The 12,016-nt window shown below is 36.6% G+C and overlaps 1 protein-coding gene and 1 long non-coding RNA gene across 5 annotated transcripts in view; one reads left to right on the top strand and one right to left on the bottom strand.

Annotated features, from left to right (window-relative positions):
- GRM5 (glutamate metabotropic receptor 5) overlaps positions 1-12,016 on the bottom strand; it is a 533,478-nt gene that overhangs the window by 158,487 nt on the left and 362,975 nt on the right. The gene's annotated exons all lie outside the window — the stretch shown is intronic.
- LOC109552342 (uncharacterized) overlaps positions 1-12,016 on the top strand; it is a 265,244-nt gene that overhangs the window by 157,459 nt on the left and 95,769 nt on the right. The window lies entirely within an intron of this gene.

The following is a 12,016-nucleotide window of genomic DNA, read 5'->3' as shown; positions in this document are numbered from 1 at the left end:
ATAAATATTTAAAATTTTTATATCTTCCTGATTGATTGATCTTTTTTTTTAAAATTATATAAGGCCCTTCTTTGTCCTTTTTTAACTTAGAGTCTATCTTGTCTGATATAACTACAGCTGTCCCCGCTTTCTTTTGGTTACCATTTGCTTGAAATACCTTTTTCCGTTCCTTCACTCTCAGTTTATGCATGTTCTTAAAGCAAAAGTGAGTCCTTTATAGGCAGCGTATCATTGGATCTCTGTTCCTTGCTTCTTCTCTTGCTATGTTCCTTTGTCATTTGATCACCTTTTGTAGTGATATGCTTTGACTCCTTTACCATAATCTTTTGTGTATCTACTACAGGTTTTTCCTCGGTGGCTACCATGAGACTTACATAAAATATCTTACATTTGTAACACCCTATTTTAAGCTGATAACAACTTACCTTCAACAGCATACAGAAATTTTAGACTTTTACTTCTTTCCCTTCATATTTTAGGTTATTGATGTTACAATTTCCATATTTGTATATTATGTATCCAATGTCAAATCATTGTAGTTACGGCTTTTTTTTTCTGTTAAGTAGCAGTTCTTTATTTTTTTATTATTATTTTTCCACACACACACACTGCACTTTATTTTTACAAGAGATAAACTGACACCAAGCATTGTAAATGGTTGACCACAACAAAAGCAACAATGATTGCAATTACCAAACATGAAACACACTCATACTATGTCATAATATTGACATTCAGTCCAGTAATCCTCCACTGTAACAGTTCCTTTACTTTGCAGCGAAAACTGATTTGTATATTTTTTGCCTCTGAGTCCTTGTGGGATTTTTTTTTATTATTATTCAAACAGAAAGTCACAAACATTATAATCATCCTCATCAGTTCACTCAGTCCCATGTAATTAATTTTTTTTCATCTTGATCTTTTGTTAGCACTTTTATGAATTCATCAGTTTTCCATTAGAGTTCTGAAAATGCTTATTCATTCAGTTCAGCAGTATAGTCAGTTACCAGAAACCTGTACTTGTTAGAGTCTTTTCCATGAATTCCTTGAAGATGAAACCCTTTTATAGGAACATTTTTGCAAAAGCATCACAGTACACCCAGAACTGTCTGTAAATCACAAAAGACTTAAAAATGACCACGGTTAAAGATTTGATGAAAGTTCATAATAATGCAATTCACAAGGAAATTTAGTTATTTCTGAGATATACATTTTAAAGTAATAACTAGAATTTTGACTTATAACATTATACCAGAACATATAAGATTTTTAGAAATTTCATGTAATGTCTGAAACATTTATATTAACATATTTCCATACAAATAACCCAAAGAAATTTTAGTATTAGTTGTTTTTTTTGTTTGTTAGTTTTTTTATACTGCAGGTTCTTATTAGTCATCAATTTTTTATATATCAGTGTATACATGTCAATCCCAATCGCCCAATTCAGCACACCACCATCCTCAACCCACCGTGGTTTTCCCCCCTTGGTGTCCATACATTTGTTCTCTACATCTGTGTCTCAGCTTCTGCCCTGCAAACCGGTTCATCTGTACCATTTTTCTAGGTTCCACATATATGTGTTAATATACGATATTTGTTTTTCTCTTTCTGACTTACGTCACTCTGTATGACAGTCTCTAGATCCATCCATGTCTCAACAAATAACTCAATTTCGTTCCTTTTATGCCTGAGTAATATTCCATTGTATATATGTACCACAACTTCTTTATCCATTCATCTGTCGATGGGCATTTAGGTTGCTTCCATGACCTGGCTATGGTAAATAGTGCTGCAGTGAACATTGGGGTGCATGTGTCTTTTTGAATTATGCTTTTCTCTGCATATATGCCCAGTGGTGGGATTGATGGATCATACAGTAATTCTATTTTTACTTTTTTAAGGAACCTCCATACTGTTCTCCATAGTGGCTGTATCAATTTACATTCCCACCAACAGTGCAAGAGGGTTCCCTTTTCTCCACACCCTCTCCAGCATTTGTTGTTTGTAGATTTTCTGATGATGCCCATTCTAACTGGTGTGAGGTGATACCTCATTGTAGTTTTGATTTGCATTTCTCTAATAATTAGTGATGTTGAGCAGCTTTTCATGTGCTTCTTGTCCATCTGTATGTCTTCTTTGGAGAAATGTCTATTTAGGTCTTCTGCCCACTTTTGGATTGGGTTGTTTGTTTCTTTAATATTCAGCTGCATGAGCTGTGTATATATTTTGGAGATTAATCCTTTGTCAGTTGCTTCATTTGCAAATATTTTCTTCCATTCTGAGGGTTGTCTTTTTGTCTTGTTTATTGTTTCCTTTGCTGTGCAAAAGCTTTGAAGTTTCATTAGGTCTCATTTGTTTATTTTTTTTTTTATTTCCATGACTCTAGGAGGTGAATCAAAAAAGATCTTACTGTGATTTATGTCAAAGAGTGTTCTTCCTATGTTTTCTTCTAAGAGTTTTATAGTGTCCAGTCTTACATTTAGGTCTCTAATCCATTTTGAGTTTATTTTTGTGTATGGTGTTAGGGAGTGTTCTAATTTCATTCTTTTACATGTAGCTGTCCAGTTTTCCCAGCACCACTTATTGAAGAGACTGTCTTTTCTTCATTGTATATCTTTGCCTCCTTTGTCATAGATTAGTTGACCATAGGTGAGTGGGTTTATCTCTGGGCTTTCTATCTTGTTCAATTGATCTGTGTTTCTGTTTTTGTGCCAGTACCATATTGTCTTGATTACTGTAGCTTTGTAGTATAGTCTGAAGTCAGGGAGTCTGATTCCTCAAGCTCTGTTTTTTTCCTTCAAGACTGCTTTGGCTATTTGGGGTCTTTTGTGTCTTCATACAAATTTTAAGATGATTTTTTCTAGTTCCTTAAAAAATGCCATTGGTAATTTGATAGGGATTGCATTGAATCTGTAGATTGCTTTAGGTAGTATAGTCATTTTCACTATATTGATTCTTCCAATCCAAGAACATGGTATATCTCTCCATCTGTTTGTATCATCTTTAATTTCTTTCATCAGTGTCTTATAGTTTTCTGCATACAGGTCTTTTGTCTCCCTAGGTAGGTTTATTCCTAGGCATTTTCTTCTCTTTGTTGCAATGGTAAATGGGAGTGTTTCCATAATTTCTCTTTCAGATTTTTCATCATTAGTGTATAGGAATGCAAGAGATTTCTGTGCATTAATTTTGTATCCTGCAACTTTACCAAATTCATTGATTAGCTCTAGTAGTTTTCTGGCAGCGTTTTTAGGATTCTCTATGTATAGTATCATGTCATCTGCAAACAGTGACAGTTTTACTTCTTCTTTTCCAATTTGTATTCCTTGTATTTCTTTTTCTTCTCTGATTGCCATGGCTAGGACTTCCAAAACTATGCTGAATAATAGTGGTGAGAGCTGACATCCTTGTCTCATTCCTGATCTTAGAGGAAATGTTTTCAGTTTTTCACCATTGAGAATGATGTTTGATGTGCGTTTGTCATATATGGCCTTTATTGTGCTGAGGTAGGTTCCCTCTATGCCTACTTTCTGGAGAGTTTTTATCATAAATGGGTGTTGCATTTTGTCAAAAGCTTTTTCTGCATCTATTGAGATGATCATATGGTTTTTCTTCTTCAATTTGTTAATATGGTGTATCACATTGATTGATTTGCGTATATTGAAGAATCCTTGCATCCTTGGGATAAATCCCACTTGATCGTGGTGTATGATCCTTTTAATGTGGTGTTAGATTCTTTCTGCTAGTATTTTGTTGAGGATTTTTGCATCTATATTCGTCAGTGATATTGGTCTGTAATTTTCTTTTTTTGTAGTATCTTTGTCTGGTTTTCAAATCAGGGTGATGGTGGCCTCATAGAATGAGTTTGGGAGTGTTCCTTCCTCTGCAATTTTTTGGAAGAGTTTGAGAAGGATGGGTGTTAGCTCTTCTCTAAATGTTTGATAGAATTCACCTGTGAAGCTCTCTGGTCCTGGACTTTTGTTTGTTGGAAGATTTTTAATCACAGTTTCAATTTCATTGAAATTGTGATTGCTCCGTTTATATTTTCTGTTTCTTCCTGGCTCAGTCTTGGAAGGTTATACCTTTCTAAGAATTTGTCCATTTCTTCCAGGTTGTCCATTTTATTGGCATAGAGTTGCTTGTAGTAGTCTCTTAGGATGCTTTGCATTTCTGCATATTTTTAATATGCTGTTTTTTAAAAAAGCTTTTAATCTAGAGTTGTAAGTGAACTATACACCATCATTACAATATTAGAGAATCTGACTATGTATTGACATTACCAGTGAATTTTACACATTCATATGTTTTGAAATGTTAATTAGCGTTCTTTGGCTTCCACTTGAAGAACACGCTTTAGAATTCCTTATAAGGCAAGTCTAGTGGTGAACTTCCTTAGTTTCTGTTTGTTTTGGAAAGTCTTTATCTCTCCTTCATTTCTCCAGGACAGGTTTGCTTAGTATAGTATTCTTGGTTGACAGTTTCCACCTCTGGTCAGGTGAGGTCGCTGGTTCTGATCCCTGGCAGTGCAGTGCCACTGGTTGGATTTCTAGATTGGGCAGGGCTGTGGGCTTGGCTCAGCAATTGCTCCTGGTCGAGTAGAGTCTCAGGCTGTGATCCTCAACCAGATGGTGCCACTGACTGGACTCTGTGAAGGCAGGGCTTCACATCCGTTTTCCTGCTGGAGTGGGGCTGTAGAACAAGTTCCAAGGGCAGCACAGCTCCCTGGACCCAAGCCAGGCAGAACTGCCCACTGGACCCCTGACCAGACAGGGCAACCGGCTCAGCTCTGCAGATGGGCAGAGTCACTGGCTGGGTTCTCCACTGGGGCACAGATGCAAGGAGGAATGTGGTCTGCCAAGATCTGAGCACTAGTTGCTTCCCCATTGTCCTTCTCTGTTTCTGTCTGATCCTCAGTGGTCAAGTCCCACAGATTTCCCAATGATCTCTGTGAGGCAGGACCCAAGTATACCTGCTGGAAAGTATCCTGTAACACTGGGGGAGCACGATGTCCACCTTCGGCTCTTTTTTTCCCACTGGAGAAGCTATAGGCTCAGGGAAGCCCCCTCACTGTGGTACGGTGCCTGCCTGGGGAAGGGGTGGTGCAGTCAGAGTGTAGCTGCTCCTCTTAACCTTCTGTTGGGGTCCTTCTCACTCTCTGTGCTCTGGGAGAAGAGGGAGGGCTTTAGCCTCTTTCCTAGGTTCTGAGATTTTCACACTGGTGTCTTGTCTATGGATAGTTGCTAGTTGGATTTCTTGGAGCACAACTGAAGTATGGAACTGCCTGTGTCTCCATCCTGATGGTGACACTCTGGCCAGCAGCTTAGTTTCTATAGAAATTTTAAACATGAACATGACGCGTTCAATTTACAGTTTTGCTAGATGGTTCTTCTATACAAATAAATTTGAAGAAAGAAAGGCAGGTATACTTATTAGTAGATTACTGCAGTAACTCAGGTGAGGACTGATGAGGGTTTGATAAAGAGAAGTCATCATAGGATGAAAAGTAATGAACTAAGGTAAGAAACACTATTTTTAGAGGTTCAAAGAGACAGTGTTGTTGATCAATATTCTTTGGAGTGTGAGGTAGGAAAAGGAGTCTAGAATGACCGAATTTTCTTACTTGAGTGATCAGTACCATTTACTAATGAGAAATGTGTGTTGGGGAGTTCTGTTTTAGATATGTTGACTTTGAAAGATTTGTGAGACACTCAAGTGGATTATGTCAAGAATATAGTTACACATGTAATCTGAAACTTAGAGAAATCTGGTCTGAGATATTTAATTTAAATGTCAACAAATCAATACTTGGTAGAACTATTAGAAGAAATATGATCACCCAATGACACTGTTTTGCATTATATGAGCAAGGGATAAATGTAGAAGTCCAGATAATACCAATACTTAAGGAATACATGGAGAAGAAGATATTGTTTTAGGAATTTGATAAAGAAAAGGTATAGAGGGAAGAGAATACCTATGGGGAGTAGTGATGGGGATTGGAGTGCTACCACAAAGCCAAGAAAGGCAAGAGCTTCAAAAGGAACAATATAGCCGACAATGTCCGATCCAGCAGAGAGCACAGGACTTAAAACAGTTTTTAGGAGCCGGCAGCATGACTGGGAGTTTTGGTGGACAGGTAAGGACAGAAGCCAGATTTTAGTGGAGGAAGGATTGAAGGAGAAGTGAGGAAGAAGACAGAGCTAATGTGGATCACGACATAATCATGTTGTATGTTTTACTCTAGTAAATGGTTTAGAAATAGGAGTGCAGAAGATGGAGAATGGAATGGATTTTGCTAAATGATCAGGTTTATGAGAGATTTGAGGGTTTTGCTGAGAAAGTGGTTTGAATAATTAACTATGGTGTAGGATCACTAAGAAAGTCTGGCTGGCCTGGAAAGAGCTGAGATATTGGGGGGAAATGGAGAAATTATAAAACAAGAGCATTCTATGAGAGCAAGAGCATACGAAGGAGCAGTGAAAATGAGAGACAGTAAAAGCAAAAACTAGATGGTAAAAGTGAAATTAAGAGCTGAAAAAAGGGTGCTTATTCAGAAGGAAGGATAGTGGATTTACGATTTCTAGGTGATGGAAGAATTGAGGACGTGCCGTAATGCACATGACAGCATAGATTGGATGTTTATTTTCCTTACCTATCATGCAGCACTATTCTTTTCAATTAAATTGCATTTCAACAAATTATTTTTAAGCACCCATAGATTACCATGTTAGATTAAAGTAAAGAAATTTTACTTGAACAGACATCAGTGAACATTTTAATAATGAGGTAATTTTGTTTGTTATCATCATTACTTGTGGTTTATTTGTTGAGTTGTTTTAACACAGTGTAATGTTCATCTGATGGACAGACTATTTTATCTAACCTGCTACATGACCCTCTTGTCTTTTCTGCTAACCAGAAAAGCACTGAATAGTATCTGTCCTGTAGAGCAGTTGGGATTTTACACAAACAATCACACACATGCACATACGTCAATATACACACTAACACATGCAGACACACTTGTATGCATGCACACACACACGGATGCAAATACATTTGCACAAGAAAAACAGAACCTGTTATTTTCACCTCATTTGAGACATTATTCCTTATAGGATATTTTGGAAAGGGGCAGACAGAAAATCGTTTGTTCCACAGAGTTGGGACAATATGATGATCCGCAGTTGTAAAATTACTGGCAATGAGGGGTACAAGATTTTAGTCAGAATTCAATACAGAAGGGTCAACAACAACAACAACAACAAAATAACACTGTGAATTGAGGCAGTTCAGTCATTCTTCTCTGGACCCATGTCTATTATTAAAGTCACCCTAGAGAAGCCTGGCAAGTTAAGAGTAATTTATTTCTGAGAAATAGACTCATTTCTTCCTCATCTTACCAAATTCATTTATTATAGATGTTTTTTAGGCCAATGAAATCATTTTTCTAGTTTGCTACTGTCCCTAAATGGTTTAAATATACTAGCTGTGTGTGCCTGAATATCCAGTTAGAGCAAAAGTCATGTTTCAGAAGTAGAAAGGGAGAACAAGGTATTAAGGGAAGTATATTTTATCTTTAGTAGAAAATATGACCCAGACAATAAGAGAAGAACAGAGAAGAGGCAGACAGGGCCAAATGGTTCATAGTTTAATATCTGTAATTTCAGACCAGGAAATACTACAGTATTAAAAAAAATATAATTATCAAGCATCTATGTGGGACTGTGTTGCAGCATTTGAAACAAGCAGATGTGAAGACAAGGCACATAGCCTTATAAGGAAGCATTGAGAAGATTCAGAGAAGTATGAGGGGGGAATCAGCGTATCATTTACATGGTGGATGTAGGAAGTATTAGAGTGTAGTGGAGACTCATTCTGTGCTACATTTGGCTGGGGAAGGGGTGTTGAGGGTCACTGACCTCTGCTGCATTTTAGATGTTTGATCACTTTCTCCTTGAAAATCTCTTATCCTGTGGCTTCTGTGGTACCATCCTCTTCCTGGCACTCTTCTCACTGCCCCCTGCTTTCTCCATCCTCTGGGCAAGCCTCTCTTCTTACACCTGCGCCTTAGGTATTAGTGTTCACTGGGGTTTTGTCTTTTTTATTTTTTTAATTGAGATATAATTGACATACAACATTATATTAGTTTCAGCTGTACAACATAATGCTTCAATATTTGTATACCTTGTGAAATCACCACAATAAGTCTAGTCATATCCATCACTATACATAGTTACAGAATTTTGTGTGTGTGTGATGGGAACTTTCAAGATCTACTCTCTTAGCAACTTTCAAATATGAAATACAGTGTTATAACTATGGTCAACATGCTATACATTATACCCCCATGACTTATTTACTTTATAGCTGGAAGTTTGTACCTTTTGACTCCGTTTACCCATTTTGCCCCCCCATCCCCCAGTCTGGTAACCACCAGTCTGTTCTTTGTATCTATGCATTTTTTTTTTAGATTCCACATTTAAGTGAGGTCATATGGTATTTATCTTTCTCTGTCTAACTTATTTCACTTAGCATAACGCCCTCAAGGTTCATCCATGTTGTTGCAAATGGCAAGATCTCATTCTTTTTTTATAGCTGACTAATATTCCATTGTGCATATATATACACCTCATTTTCTTTTGTCTTTGGTATTCTTTACCTGTACTTTTATATACTCTCTCATTTACATTTCATGCTACAACTTCAACTGCTATTTTTTTTCTAATGACTTCTAAATATCTACATCCAGCCTTGTTATTCTTCCCAAGCTCTAAATCAGAGTATTCAACACCTACGAGACAGCTCAACCCAAGGGTACCTCCAGTACTGTTTGTCCCAAACTACAATCCTCATACAGAAAATGGTTGCCTTTTCTACTGTACATCCCTAGATGGAGTCTACCATTATTCCACTAATTGTTTAAATCAGAGCCTTAGGGGAGGGAGGGGCAGTGTCACTCTTCCTTACCAGGGATCTTCTCCTTCCAGAAACAAAGCCATGGTGATTCCCTGTCCTTATTATCTTGGGAACCTATTCCTTTTCCCATGATGAGTTCATTTAGAAATTCATCCTCTCTCACTTGGAATAGGTGTGCAGGTCTTCCTTTGTTATTATCAGTGCGATTTATAAAACACAAACTTAATAATACTACATCTCTGTGTAAACATTTTCTTTGGCTCTCTTTGCCTTTAAATAAAGTCCAAACTCCTTAACATCACATACGATCTTTCATGATATTGCTCTTGCTCAATATTATGTCTCATCATTCTCCTGTTCTTTTTGTGTGCCTTGATTAAGTTCCTAGAAGACATCATGGTTTCTTATTAATCCTCCCAACTGCCAGTTTTAATAATCACTCATGATTGCTTAGTCACACTCTTCTTCCCTTCATTTTATTAACTTCTACCTGTTTTTCTAACCTCATTTCAGAGCCTTCTCTTCTAAGCCTTTTGTGATTGATCAGTCTGAAAGAGATATTCATTTTTGTACCTTAAAACTCCCAGTGTTTAATTCCAATTTAGCATACATTGCATTGCACTTCAATTGTGTGTGTGTGTGTGTGTGTGTGTGTGTGTGTGTGTGTGTATATATATATATATATATATATATATTTTGGCCATGTCGTGTGGCTTGTGGGATCTTAGTTCCCCTACCAGGGATCGAACCCATGCCCCCTGCAGTGGAAGCGCAGAGTCCTAACCAGTGGTTCACCAGGGAATTCCCTATATGCTTCTTTTCTTCAAGAAATAGTGAACTTCTTAAGGATGGTGATTTAGTTCTATAGCCCCAGCACATAACCCATTGTTTTTCAGTAAAACAGGGACTCCGTAGTATTGGATAAAAGGAAGGAGTGTGGCACCTGTTAAAGAAGAAGGACTTTGTTGTGACAAGCAAAAAAGACATATGCTAGCAATTTAAATGGATAATGATTTTGGAAGACAGGCTGAGGTTTAAGGCCTGTGGCGGTTTCAGAGGGGAAGTAATATTTTCTGTCTTCAAGAAAATTAAAGTCTTCTTGGTTGATAAACTTTTGGTACACAAGTTAATTTAGAACAACCTAAGGCTATCTGTAAGCAAATGACAAGTGTTATGATACACATTAGAAGAGAAGTTTAGCAATAGGGAATATTTACAGGAATAAGGATAGGCAGAGCAGGCTCTAAAGAAAAGAAAGGACTTGAACTAAGTTTTGATATATCCATAGGTTTTGTATAGGTTGAGAAAAAAAGGATTTTTCAGGCAAAGGGACCATCAGGTATAAGGATGGAGATTTTTATGGCATGTGTGAATGTTGGTTAAGAATGCCATCTTAACTATTGCATTTATGGAGATCCAAATTCTCTCCAAGGATTCTGTCCCACAATTATAACTATTTTCCTGGTAGTTCTATCTAGGTGTCCCATCGTCATCTGAAAGTCTAGACTTAAACTCATCTTCTTTCTTCGCTAGTCAGTTGCTCTGTCTAGACTTCTTTCAAGTCACCCAGATGTCAGAGCTTGGAATTATTCTCACACATCCCTCACAGAGTCAGGTAATGGTTTTGGCACATAATAGGCTTTCTATAAATGTTTGTAGAATCAACAGAAGAATTGGGAGTCCAGTGTGACCATGTGAAGGTTAAACACAGGGATGGATGGATTGAGTTTGGAAATGCAGAAAGAATAGCTGGTCATAACTGAGGGTCTGGACATCCTCACATGCAAGAGGATCAAACAGTGTTTGGAGAGAGAAACATCAGGTTCTGGGAACTGCAGTTCTGTTTTCATGAACCCTTGATTAAAGCCCTGAGGTTAATTATAACAAAGAACTTGGCAACCGGGATCGTTAGGAAAGTCAAACTATGTTATCCTTTAGGGAATTTACCAGCATTCCATAAAACTTAATGTCCTGAATTTTATTTTTAACACTCTCATAAACTTCAGTCTGTCTAATTCAGTGTTTTATCCCCCTAATTCCTACTTGATTGGCTTTAGAATCGTGATTGACTGGAGTTCCACTCTAATCCCTTCCAGAAGAAGTGAGTGAGTTGTAAAATTCTCCAAAGGACATTATTAATTCAGTCTTCAATGATTATAATGTAAACCTAACAAGTGTTTATTAGGCACCTACTATATATCTATGCTATCATTTGAGTTACAATGACAAATAACATATTCTTTATCCACCTTCATCCCCATCCCACCCACACTTAAGTTCCTTGGGGACAGGTATTGTATCTTTGTTATATTTATATCCCAGTACTTGGCAAATAGTAAACAGTGTATAAATATTTATTGAATTAACAGATGACAAATTAAACATTATAAATGCTGTGATTGCATTTATATGCACAGAATGCTATAAGAAATATAAAAATAATGACTTTTTATTACTTTTGTATCAATATTACTTACTTTATTGCCTATTACCTAGAATAGTGTATTTCAGAGAGCAGATTTTCAATTTAGTTGATAAATTTTAGAATAAGTAAGTGAATTAGACACAGTGAAATCCTCAACTCAAGTACTCCATCACCATCAAGCTGCTAGATAATAAAAGTGGTTATTTTTAAAATGGAAATACATTAATTTAATCAACACCTATTTATTTATTTAGAACCTACTGTGTGCTAGGCAAAGCACTTAATGTTTGTGGTCAAATGGTGACCAAGACATGGTCATTTTTGTTGAAAGAACTCAGTGATTATTCATCTGAAATTATATAAAAGCAATATATATTTGAGAAATGAAAATAATCTGATTACCTAACTGCTTTAAAACATACTTGAAATCTGTGGAAACGCAGTTAGAGTAACGAGATGATAACAAGTTGCTGTATAAATTAATGAATAATTTTTAAAAGTATTTCATTTGTGGACAACCTGTAATTTCATATTTTTATTTATGATAATGTCCAATAATGTTAATTTACTATATGCATTTATGTGATTAGAAGGCATGTGTATGTGTGTGTGTGTGTGTGTGTGTGTGTGTGTGTGTGTATGTTTTTTCTCTTTTTAATTGTACATTTGCAA

This window comes from Tursiops truncatus, chromosome 8 (assembly GCF_011762595.2).
Source record: "Tursiops truncatus isolate mTurTru1 chromosome 8, mTurTru1.mat.Y, whole genome shotgun sequence".
Taxonomy (NCBI): Eukaryota; Metazoa; Chordata; class Mammalia; order Artiodactyla; family Delphinidae; genus Tursiops; species Tursiops truncatus.
Note: the sequence above shows the minus strand (reverse complement) of the source record. Positions and strands in the feature narration are given on the sequence as shown.